The sequence below is a fragment of the Tamandua tetradactyla genome, chromosome 7 (assembly GCF_023851605.1).
Source record: "Tamandua tetradactyla isolate mTamTet1 chromosome 7, mTamTet1.pri, whole genome shotgun sequence".
Taxonomy (NCBI): domain Eukaryota; kingdom Metazoa; phylum Chordata; class Mammalia; order Pilosa; family Myrmecophagidae; genus Tamandua; species Tamandua tetradactyla.
This window is the reverse complement of record NC_135333.1, coordinates 257,826-268,905: the sequence shown is the minus strand read 5'-3', so window position 1 is coordinate 268,905 and position 11,080 is coordinate 257,826. Positions and strand designations below refer to the sequence as shown.

Here is an 11,080-nt window from a genome sequence, read left to right as displayed (position 1 = left end):
GGCATCTCACTCTATATGACCCTCCCTGCCTCTAACAGGGCACCTCCCTGTTAGACTGAAATAGGGACACACCCTGATAACAAGCTGCAGAGAGAGCCTTCTGTCCCTTGGGGGGCTCCCATGGATCCTGGAGGAGCTCCAGGCCAAACCAGCTCTGGGCAGAGGAAGTAGCTTGTGTTTAATGCACTGGGCAGAGGCAGTGGGAGAGAGAATTTCTTTATGGGGAAAGAGAGCAAAGAACAAAATTGTTCCAGGAGGTAGCAGGGCAGCGTTTGTTTTCCTGCTGGGATAATGCACTATGTGTTCTTTCCTGGATTTATTCAGCTTAAGTCAGATAATTCTGGAGTTTTGTAGCTGGAAGAGAGTGTAAAGAATCATAACAATACCATTTACGTTAATGTAATTTTTTTTTTTTACATGGGCAGGCACTGGAAATCGAACCCGGGTCCTCTGGCATGGCAGGCAAGCATTCTTGCAGCTGAGCCACTGTGGCCCGCCCATGTTAATGTAATTTACTCAGCTCTCTCAAGAGCAGTCTCATTTTGATTTTAATCAAGTGTGGATAAACTTTTTCTGTAAAGGGCCAGATTGTAAATTTTTTCACCTCAGTGGGTCACAGGGTCTCTGTGGCAAAGATTTGACTCCGCTATTAGACTGCAAAGGTGCCCAGAGAGGATATGCGAATGAATGGGTGTGGCTGTGAGTGCAATAAAACTTTATTTACAATAACTGGCAGTGGTCCAGGTTTGTCCTACCAAGATGCTGTAGTTTGCTGCCTTCAACCCTCAACATACAGGAAACCCACAAAAGACGTTCACATTCATCCTCTGCCAGTGTCCCAAAGCCTCCCTTCTACAACTTTCCCACTAGATGGGCTTGGGGAGAAATTTTCAAAAACAGACATCGATTTAATGAAGCTGCTCATTTAATTTAATGAAATTAAATTAAAGGTAATCAAATGAAAGTGAAGAGGCTGATCTTTGAAGTATTTTACAATGATTTCTGTGCATTTCTCTAACTGGTCAAAGTCATGGTTTGGAGACAAGCAGTCTTGAGTTAAGAGATTTAACAATGAATTTTTATATAACCTCAAAATTCTCAAGAGTTTTCGCTTAGTTTGACACACTTTCCGTTGAGTGGGTCCAGCACATTCTCATATAGACATGAGAGTCTGGGAGATTGGATTCAGCTCCCAGTTTTGCCTTGGGTGGCCTTGGGCAAATGGCTTACCCCCTCTTCAACTGTTTCTTGGGTGTTCATCAGGTACAACCATAGCTACCCCCGGGGTTGTGTAGTGAGATGATTGAAAATAAAGCAACTCACCTGGAGGCCGGTAGCCAGTAGTTAGTTGATTCCTCTACTTTTCCTTTTCCTGTCCATATTCCCCGCCCCCCTCCCCCACATTCACAGATGCCATCTCTCATTTCTCACTTTTCTGAGACTCATTTTTCAGCCCTTTAAATGTCTCTTTGGCCCCATAGTAAAGCGTCTGAAACACTCACACTGGGGCCAGATGACAGTTCTCGTCCCATCCAAATGATTCTCTGCCAGAAATGCTGGAGCTGCCAGCCTCTGGCCTCTCACTGCCCTGCCAGGCAGCTCTGCTTCTAACTGATCAAGGAAAATGTGTTAGGTAGACAAATGCAAGGATGCCTGATCCATCCATTTCTGGTGACACGTGGGTCAGGGAAATGAGCACCAGCCCAGATTTCTGATAATTTCCCTTTCAAACACCTTGGGTGGCTGGACCAGCCCAGAGTTCTGAGAATTTCCCTTACAGACACCTCGGGTGGCTGGAAAATGGACCTTGAGGTAAAATTCACACTTTCAAAAGTTTTTTAAAGGATTTATCTCCAAGCTCAATGAATTTTATGTTTTTTAAAAAAATTTTGTATTAATTAAAAAAAATTACAAGAAAGAAACACAAACATTCCCAACACATGCTCATTCCTCTCTACACATACACTCAGCAATTCACAATATCATCACATAGTTGCATAGTCATCATCATGATTATTTCCCAGAACATTTGCATCAATTCAGAAAAAGAAATAAAAAGACAGCAGAAAAATAAAACAAAAACAGAAAAAAAAAATTTTACATACCATACCCCTTACCCTTCCTTTTCATTGATCACTAGCATTTCAAACTAAATTTAACATATTGACCCCTATTATTTATTTTTATTTCATATGTTCTACTCATCTGTTGATAAGGTAGATAAAAGGAGCATCAGACACAAGGTTTTCACAATCACACGGTCACATTGTGAAAGCTATATCATTATACAATCATCATCAAGAAACATGGCTACTGGAACACAGCTCTACATTTTCAGGCAGTTCCCTCCAGCCTCTCCATTACATCTTGGATAACAAGGTGATATCTACTTAATGCATAAGAATAACCTCCATGATAACCTCTCGACTCTGTTTGGAATCTCTCAGTCATCCACACCTTGTCTCATTTCACTCTTCCCCCCTTTTGGTTGAAAAGGTTTTCTCAATCCCTTGATGCTGGGTCTCAGCTCATTCTGGGGTGTTTCTCAATCCCTTGATGCTGAATCTCAGCTCATTCTGGGATTTCTGTCCCACGTTGCCAGGAAGATCCTCATCCCTGGGAGTCATGTCCCACGTAGACAGGGGGAGGGTGGTGAGTCTGCTTGCTGTGTTGGCTGGAGAGAGAGGCCCCATCTGAGCAACAAAAGAGGTTCTCTTGGGGGTGACTCTTAGGCCTAATTTTAAGTAGACTTGACCTATCCCCTGTGGGGTTCAGTTTCATATGAACAAACCCCAAGACTGGGGGCTCAGCCTATAGCTTTGGTTGTCCACACTGCTTGTGAGAATATCAAGAATTCAACTTGGGGAAGTTGAGTTTTCTCCCGTTCTCACCATTCCCCAAAGGGGACTTTGCAAATACTTTTCCACTCACTGATCAAATCACTCTGGGATTCATCAGGGCATCACCTGGACAAACCAAAAAAATCTCATGTCCTAGCCAAAGTTCCATGTACTTAAGGTGTTCAACCAACTATCTACATAAGTTATATTAGGAGATGCACTAGTCAAAATATAAATGTGTACCAAATAAACATTTTTTGCTTTAGTCTCACACATAAGTTGAAATTTTAAAATATTAATTACCATCTATTTTCAGCACCCTGCAGTAATGACATTCCTTTGTTTTTCCTCATGCAAAAACATTTTTTAAATTTGTACATTTAGTCACTATCATTGTACTTTCTAGGCATTCCTAGATTATACCATCTCAATCTTTATCGTCTATCTTTCTTTGTTATTTCGTTTATGCCCCCAGCCTTGCTCCCTCTATCATTCTCACATGCAGCTTCATTCAGTGTTTTAATATAATTGTATTACAGTTAGGTAATATTGTGTTGTCCACGAATTTTATGTTTTTAATTACATTCCTATTACAAATACCCATGGGGGTGGGAGAATACAGTCCTTCTACCTTGGTCTCTCCTTAAGGGTTGGATGGACAAATCTTGTCTTTTTATTTAAGCCTAATTTAGTTTTCAGAAATGCCACATACGTAATCAGAGAACTGTATTTTCATTTGTGAAAAAAGCAAAAATATGCTTAAAAATAAATTGCAGAAAGTTTTTTAATAAAAAAAAAGCAAAAATACCTTGGAATGGGAAACACAGTGGAAAGATTTAGCAATTTCTCCAGCCAACCAGAGTTCGCCTTCTTCCATTGCTCTCAACAACAACTGCCCCAGTGTGGAAAGCTAGGACTGACTCTTCCTAAAAGGGCCCTGTGTAGACCTTATCCTGGCCACATCTGCCTGGAATGTCTTTCTCAGGCAATACTTCCTGGTCATTCTTTAAGACCCATCCCAAATGTTTCGCCTTCTGGGAAGTCTACATGACCCCACCTGGAGCCAGAATTAGCTGTCCCCTGTTCTCCATGCACGTCTTTCCTACAGAGCTGATAGAATTTCCTGCAGGACTGCATCTAATGTGTCATTAAACCCAACTTCTTAGCCCAGCATGGGGACACAGGAGAGGCTAAATACTCATTTGATGAATGAACATTGAGCGAAAGACTCAAGGAAAGCAAACTTTGTTCTTGAGTCTCTCACAGACTGCTGTGGTTCTGTGAAAGGCAATTTAATTTTCCAAACCTTCACTTCTTCTCAAGTTGGAAAATGGTTATAGAATTTCAGCGTCACTGTTCTGAAGTCTAGCAGGCCCTGCAAACCGCCTCGTGCAGCTCACCTCTCACCCTCTGGGAAATGCTCAGAATGCTACGGAAGACGATGCCCAGTTTTGGTCAGGGGAAGGGTGGGCATTTCTACTAACAAGCCTTGCCTGCTTGTAGCCAGCTGTAGAAGTCAATCCTTGAGATTCAATTGGCTTTTTGCCAAGTCCCACAGGGACCATTTATCACTTAAGCTGCATTTTCCTCTCCTAAACAGAATGATTGAATTGCTCCTTATGATGGCACCTGGGACCTTTTGACCTGGGGCCTTCCAGGCCTCACCTATTTCCACTGTCCTTTCTATACCCTCCACACCCGTGAACCTGCCAGCTGCTGCAGAGAATGTGATTTGTTTTTTCTTCCCTAGAGATGGCCCACGTCAGCCCAGGTGTGTGTTGTGCAGGAGAGTGAGAGATGTTAGCTGTGGCCCTGGTCCTATCCTTTCTGCAAGGGGCAGGCCTGTGATACCCAGTACGTGAACCACAAAGAACTAATTGTGTGAAACTCCATGTGGGTCAGTGGCTGTCCTAGGAGTTCAAGTGGGCTTACAAATATGATAGCTGAGTGGGCTCATTAGGTTATTTTTGAGAAGTATGGAAAATGGATATGAATCCTGCAACAGGGAATTACTCTGTTTTCCACACCTGTAAAATCTGCTAATGGGTCTGCTGTACTGTAATGCTTGTGAGTCCTTCTGACTACAATGTGGGGAATGGATTGGGTGGGCTAGACTACAAGTAGAAATGCAAAATGATTTAGGATGTTGTTCTGGTTTGCTAGCTGCTGGAATGCAACACACCAGAGACGGATTGGCTTTTAATAAAAGGGGATTTATTTTGTTGGTTCTTCAGAGGAAAGGCAGCTAACTTTCCACTGAGGCTCTTTCTTACGTGGAAGGCACAGGATGGTCTCTGCTGGTCTTCACTCCAGGCCCCTGGGTTCCTACAACTTTCCCCGGGGTGACTTCTTTCTGCATCTCCAAAGGCCTGGGCTGAGTTGCGAGTGCTGAGATGAGGAATGCCAAGCTGCTAGGCTGTGCTACATTGCGTTCTCTCATTTAAGCACCAGCCAATTAAGTCAAACATCACTCATTGCAGCAGACATGCCTCCTAGCCGACTGCAGATGTAATTGGCAACAGATGAGGTTCATGTATCTCTGGCTTATGTCTGCAGCAACAAAACTAGGTATGCTCACCTGGCCAAGTTGACAACTGAATCTAACTAACACAGATGTGTTTGTAGGTGTCCAGCAGGGAGGCATTCATGGCTCAAACTAGGTGGTAGCAGCAGGGAAGGAGAGAAGTGGACAGATTTGGGATATGCTTTAGAAGAATTGTGTCAGGACTGCTATTGGGGTGAGAGAGTGGAGGAGTCAAGGCTCACTTCCTGCTTTTAGATATGAAGAAACAAATGGATGGTGGTAACAGGAGGAGGGGCAGACTTAGAAGAAAAGTTCAAATGAAGCCTTGAACATGTTGAGAGTAAAATGATCTCATAATTGCTGGTGGAAATTGGCATAACCCTTTTGGAAAGCAATTTATTAATATTTATCAAAATTGCAAGGGCACAAACTCTTTGATCTTGTCATTTCACTTTTTCCAATTTTTCCTACGGATATGTGTCCACCTGAAAAGTGAAAGTTTTACAAGGTCATCTCTCTGCTAGAGGGATGAGCAAATGAATTATGGTACATCATGTCGTGAAACGGAATATAATGTAGTGATAAAAAATGAATGAGGAAACTCTTTAATTACTGATCTGGAAAGGTCTCTGATGTGCTGTTAAATTGAAAGCTCAGGTGCAGAACAGTGCACAGAGTATGCTACCATTTGTGTAAAAGGGAGTAAAAAAGAATATTTATTTATATCTGCATAAGATCTATTGAAAATTATAGTAGGCATTTTAATAGTTGCTCCCTCTTTTGATGGTGGATTTAGGGATTCCTGGTACTGGGGATACTTTTTCATATATTTTTTCTTCGGTCTTAAAATTTTTATATACAAATACTTTTTTTTTTAAGATGCAGAAATTTCTTTTTCTTTGGTTCAGATCAATTTTAAGTAGGACTTTTTGATGAGGCTCTTCAGTCAAAATGTGACCCGCCTCATTCAGGATGGATCTGAATCCTACTACTGGAATTCTTTATAAATGGAATGAATTGAGAGAGAGGGAAAAAACTATGGAAGCAAGAAGCTGAAAACAATGCAACCCGGAGGATAAAGGAGAGACCGCAGACGTCGTCACATGCCTCGCCATGCAGCAGAGGAGTCAAGGATCACCAGCAGCCAGTTTTCAGAAAAAAGGCACTGCCTTGATAATGTCTTGATTTGTACTTTTTTTTTTTTTAGCTCCAAAAACTGTAAGTTAATAAATTCCCTTTGTTGAGTGAAACCATTTCATGGTATCTGTTTTCAGCAGGTAGGACACTAAAACACTATCTTAACTGGACTGGAAAGGCCACACTAGGAAGATCAAGGGTTGCGCTTTTCAGTAATACAAAATCATTAAAACATTGCGTAGGTCACTGAAGACAAACAAACAAACAAAACACATAGTGGCTGAGCCTTTTTGTCCTGACTTTCTGGTCCAGATTCAGGGACTATAAATTTTATCATTTTCTAGCTTATCTTTTTTGGGTATGTGTTTGAGATGAGTGCTGTGTTAAGCAAGTAAGAATCAGGTCAGAAAAAAATACCTTAGTTGGGATGGAAAAAAGTGTTTTCATTATTCTGGGAAGAGGATGTAAGAGAACGCTATTTTAAAATTAATTAGTGCTTCTTTGAGCACCAAAATGGGGGTCATGTATTCCAGATGGTACAAGTTACAAGATGGCAGAGCCTTAGTAGCTTGGGTATTTGACTGATCATATGGGGCAGAGTTCCTTCTATCCTTAGACCCTGGCTGACCTGAGAGATTTGGTGGTATTTATTGCCATAGTATATATTAGCATGTCCTAACATACCCATCCTGTTCACGACTCTCCTTTCTCTCCTCCTCTTACCTGAGATGTAGAGAAAGTTTGTGTTCATCCCAAGAGACTGGAGAGAATGAGTTGCAGAGGTAGGTTTGGAAGGGAAAGGAAAAGTGAGAAGGGTAGATTTAGCTGGCATTAGTGGTTATAGAACATACACGTGGTGAAGGCAGGAGGAGGGGGAAGTGATCAACTGAGAGATAACTGACAAATGTAGTTATTTTAAAAGTCATCTTTGTGAGTGTTACATTTTATCCCGGGGCAGGGGCGGGGGGGATCATGAACTACAAATTCTGTTATCTCCCCAGAATTCCCCATATTCCACCTTGGCTTAAATGGAGAGATTTTTTTTTTTCCCTGAGAAGGCTTTTCTAAAAAAAATTATTTATTTTTTATTGATGTATGTATTATACATTCACATACCATGTAATCATCCAAAGTGTACCATCAATGGTTCACAATATCATTATATAACTGTACATTTATTATCATTACAATCAACTTTTTTGAGTGTGAAAAATAATATATACAAAAAAGCAATACATTTCAAAGCACAGTGCAACAAACAGTTGTAGAACAGATTTCAGAATTTGGTATGGGTTACAATTCCACAATTATAGGTTTTTGCTTCTGGCTGCTCTAAGATACCAGAAACTAAAAGAAATATCAATATAAAGATTCAACAATCATATGCATTTGTTAAATCCTACATTCTGTGTATAACTCCACCATCATCTTTAATCTTTCTCCCACTGTTTAGGATATTTGGGCTATGCCCATTCTAAATTTGTCATGCTGAAAGGGACTGACAATAATATGGGGTAGGGGGATGATGTTCTGGAGAGGCTGGACCCTCTGAAGATGCAGAAGTTTTAATTGACCACCTATTTCCCAAAGTGCACCCTGCATTTGCTGCCTCAATGCCTCAGAACTCTGGCATTGTTGGTCTCAAATACCACTTTGTTGTGCACCATCCTGTGGATGGTGGTCTTGTGGATGACGTGCATGGAGTTGTTGCCGCCCAAGGCATCACCAAGACTGAAATCCTCCCCTATCTTCTAGCAGGTGGTGGTTGATGGCGATCTTGGCCTGGCACTTGCCCCTCTGCCTGGGTCTGGCCCAGCTCTGACTCCAGGTGCAGCAGGACCCCGTTGAGATATAACATCTGCAGGGTGTAGCAGGCACCCACTTTTTGCCAGCTGTTCTCCAAACAGTCCTTCGATTTTCTCATTTAGTCCAGGTCAATTTCCAAGGACTGGACAGTACATTTTATCTCCATGAGCATCATCCCAGCAGCTCCTGTCTCAGCGGGTTGAGAGGTGATTACTGCAGTGCTCTCTTCAATCTGTTGAGACCAGTACTTGTCCAGTTCCTCATGGTTCCTCTGAGCCAATTTGTCCCACTGGGCCCTGATGTCTGCCATGATCTTGCTGAGGCCCTGAGACCTGAGACCATCCACCTCCATGGTCTGTCCAGAGCTAGTAATCTGGGCTTGTAGGCCCTTTGTTTCCTCCTCATGGTTCTTCTTCACAAAGAGCAGCCCCTTCTTGAGAGCGTCAATTTCTGTCTCCAGCTGGAGCCAAGTGATGTTGCTGTCATCAGTGACCTTGTGGGGCCCATGGATGTCGCTCTCCACAGACTGGCTCATGGCCAGCTCAGTCTCATACTTGAGTCTAAAGTGATTAGCAGCCAGTTGGGCATTGTCAATCTGCAGAAGGATGCTGGCATTGTCCATGGAATTTTCAAAGATCTGAGCCCCTAGCTTCTTGATGGTCTTCAGGTAGTGGCCCAGCCCCTGACCTGGGGGGGTCCTTATTCAGGTATCCCTGACAGGTTTCCTGGTGCTCCTGAATTTTGTTTTCCAGTCTCCAAGATTCTCACTTTGTCCAGGTAGGGGGCCAGGTGGTCGTTCAGGGCATGCATGGTCTCCTTCTTGCCCTAGATGCCCTCCATTCCCACCAGAACCCCCACCATCCTTCTGGCTAAGCCCCTGGACCCCCAGGTGCCCCAGGAGCTAGAGGAGTGGGACATGGAGCTCTAGGAGCCTGTGCCCCTGGTGCCTACATAGAAGCTGGCTGCACTGCTGGCCAACTGGACCTGGGGCTGGGCAACTGGATGGAGCCCAGGGATCGGCAATTGGTAGAGAAAGTAGTGGAGCAGGTGGTGAAGCTCATGTTGTCTGGGAAGGAAGGAGAGAGGCTGGGGCTCAGGATATGGCTGTAGATTCATATATGCCTTTTTAAACTTAAAAAAAAATTAATGCTATGCATTTATCTGGCTGAGTATTTTTCTTTTTTCTTTGAGTTTCAGATGGCCATGAACTGTTCAGAGGAGGATATCAAGGAGGCAGTTAGAAACGTGAGCCAGAAACAGAAGAGACGTCTCTGACATGTTGCATGGCTCTGGTCCATGCCACTGGATGCCTGGCACAGCTTCCTCCCCCATTCCCTGCACCTGAGACCCACTGCCTGTTTTCCCTTCCTCTCAAGTGCCAAGTCTCTTCTGACTTTAGACTCCTGTTGTCCTGCCTTGTTTCTACCTAGAACGTTCTTCAGTCTTCTTCACCTGGCTGCCTTCAGTGGAGCTCACTCATTCCCATCCTTGGTTCTTCAGCTTGACTGTCACTGACTGTGTGTGCAAATGGGCCAACATCTGTAGTAAGTGCTAGGGAAAGTATGTGTGTGTGTGTGTGTGTGTGGTGGGGGGGGGCTCAAAATGTACACACTGTTTCCCACATGTGCATAATGTTTTTTCTTTATTTTCTAGTACTGAGTTCAACTTGGCAAGTGAGCCCTCAAACTGCCCAGAGCACATAGTCTATTCTAAACCTCTCCTGTGGGTTCAAGTCCAATGCATATAATTTTGCAGTCACTTAAATATTATTATCTCAGGTACTGTCAGTCAAAGCTGAGTCAACTTTGGGTAAGCATTACATCATGGTGTTTCTTCTTTCTTCCTCTGTCTTCCCAGGTGGTCTTTGGGCACTGGGGAGAAGGGCCTCTGGTCTGCATGCCCTTGGCCAGACTCACAGCTGTCCCCTTACAGGGATTTCACAGCCCTCACCAGTCTGGTGTAGAGTGAGTGAGATCAGAGCTTCTCCAGCACCTTGCAGTCCTGCCATGACAGTGGGCACCAGGAGAGAGGTTCTTGGCATTTCCTTGCCTGTGGGGATTGACCCTACCCTACCTCCTCTCTACAGCCCCAGAAGGGTTTTGCTTTCTGTGAGGTGGAAATGTCCCTTTGATGTAAATTGTTTTCCCCTGGTGGTGTCCTTGATGAGTTAGTCTAAAGTTGATCCTCCAAAGTTTAATTTTGACTATAACAATCCCATTTTATGGGCTCTGGACAAATCCCTTGCTCTTTCTCGAAAGCCCTGCCTTCCAAAGTCTAACTAGGATTTTTTTGGGGGGAGGGGGGAGGAGAAGGGGGTGCATAGTCCAGGAATTGAACCCATATCTCCTGTATGGAAGGTTAGCATTCTATCACACCATAGAGTTTTTTAAATTTTTTATTAATTAAAAAAAATTACAAGAAACAAACATTTCCAACACATACACTCAGCAATTCACAATATCATCACATATTTGCATAGTCATCATCATGATCATTTCCCAGAACATTAGCATCAATTCAGAAAAAAAAATTTAAAAAGACAACAGAAAAATAAAACAAAAACAGAAAAAGAAAATTTTACAGGCCATACCCTTACTGATCCCTTTCATTGATCACTAGCATTTCAAACTAAATCTATTTTAACATTTGTTCTCCCTATTATTTATTTTCATTCCATATGTTCCTCTTATCTGTTGACAAGGTAGATAAAAGGAGCATCAGATACAAGGTTTTCACAATCACACAGTCACATTGTGAAAGCTATATCATTATA

The 11,080-nt window shown here is 42.8% G+C and overlaps 1 pseudogene; it reads right to left on the bottom strand.

Moving 5' to 3' along the window:
* Nucleotides 1-8,111: 8,111 nt before the first annotated feature.
* Nucleotides 8,112-9,368, bottom strand: LOC143689432 (keratin, type I cytoskeletal 18 pseudogene; annotated as a pseudogene).
* Between the last annotated feature and the right edge of the window lie 1,712 nt (nucleotides 9,369-11,080).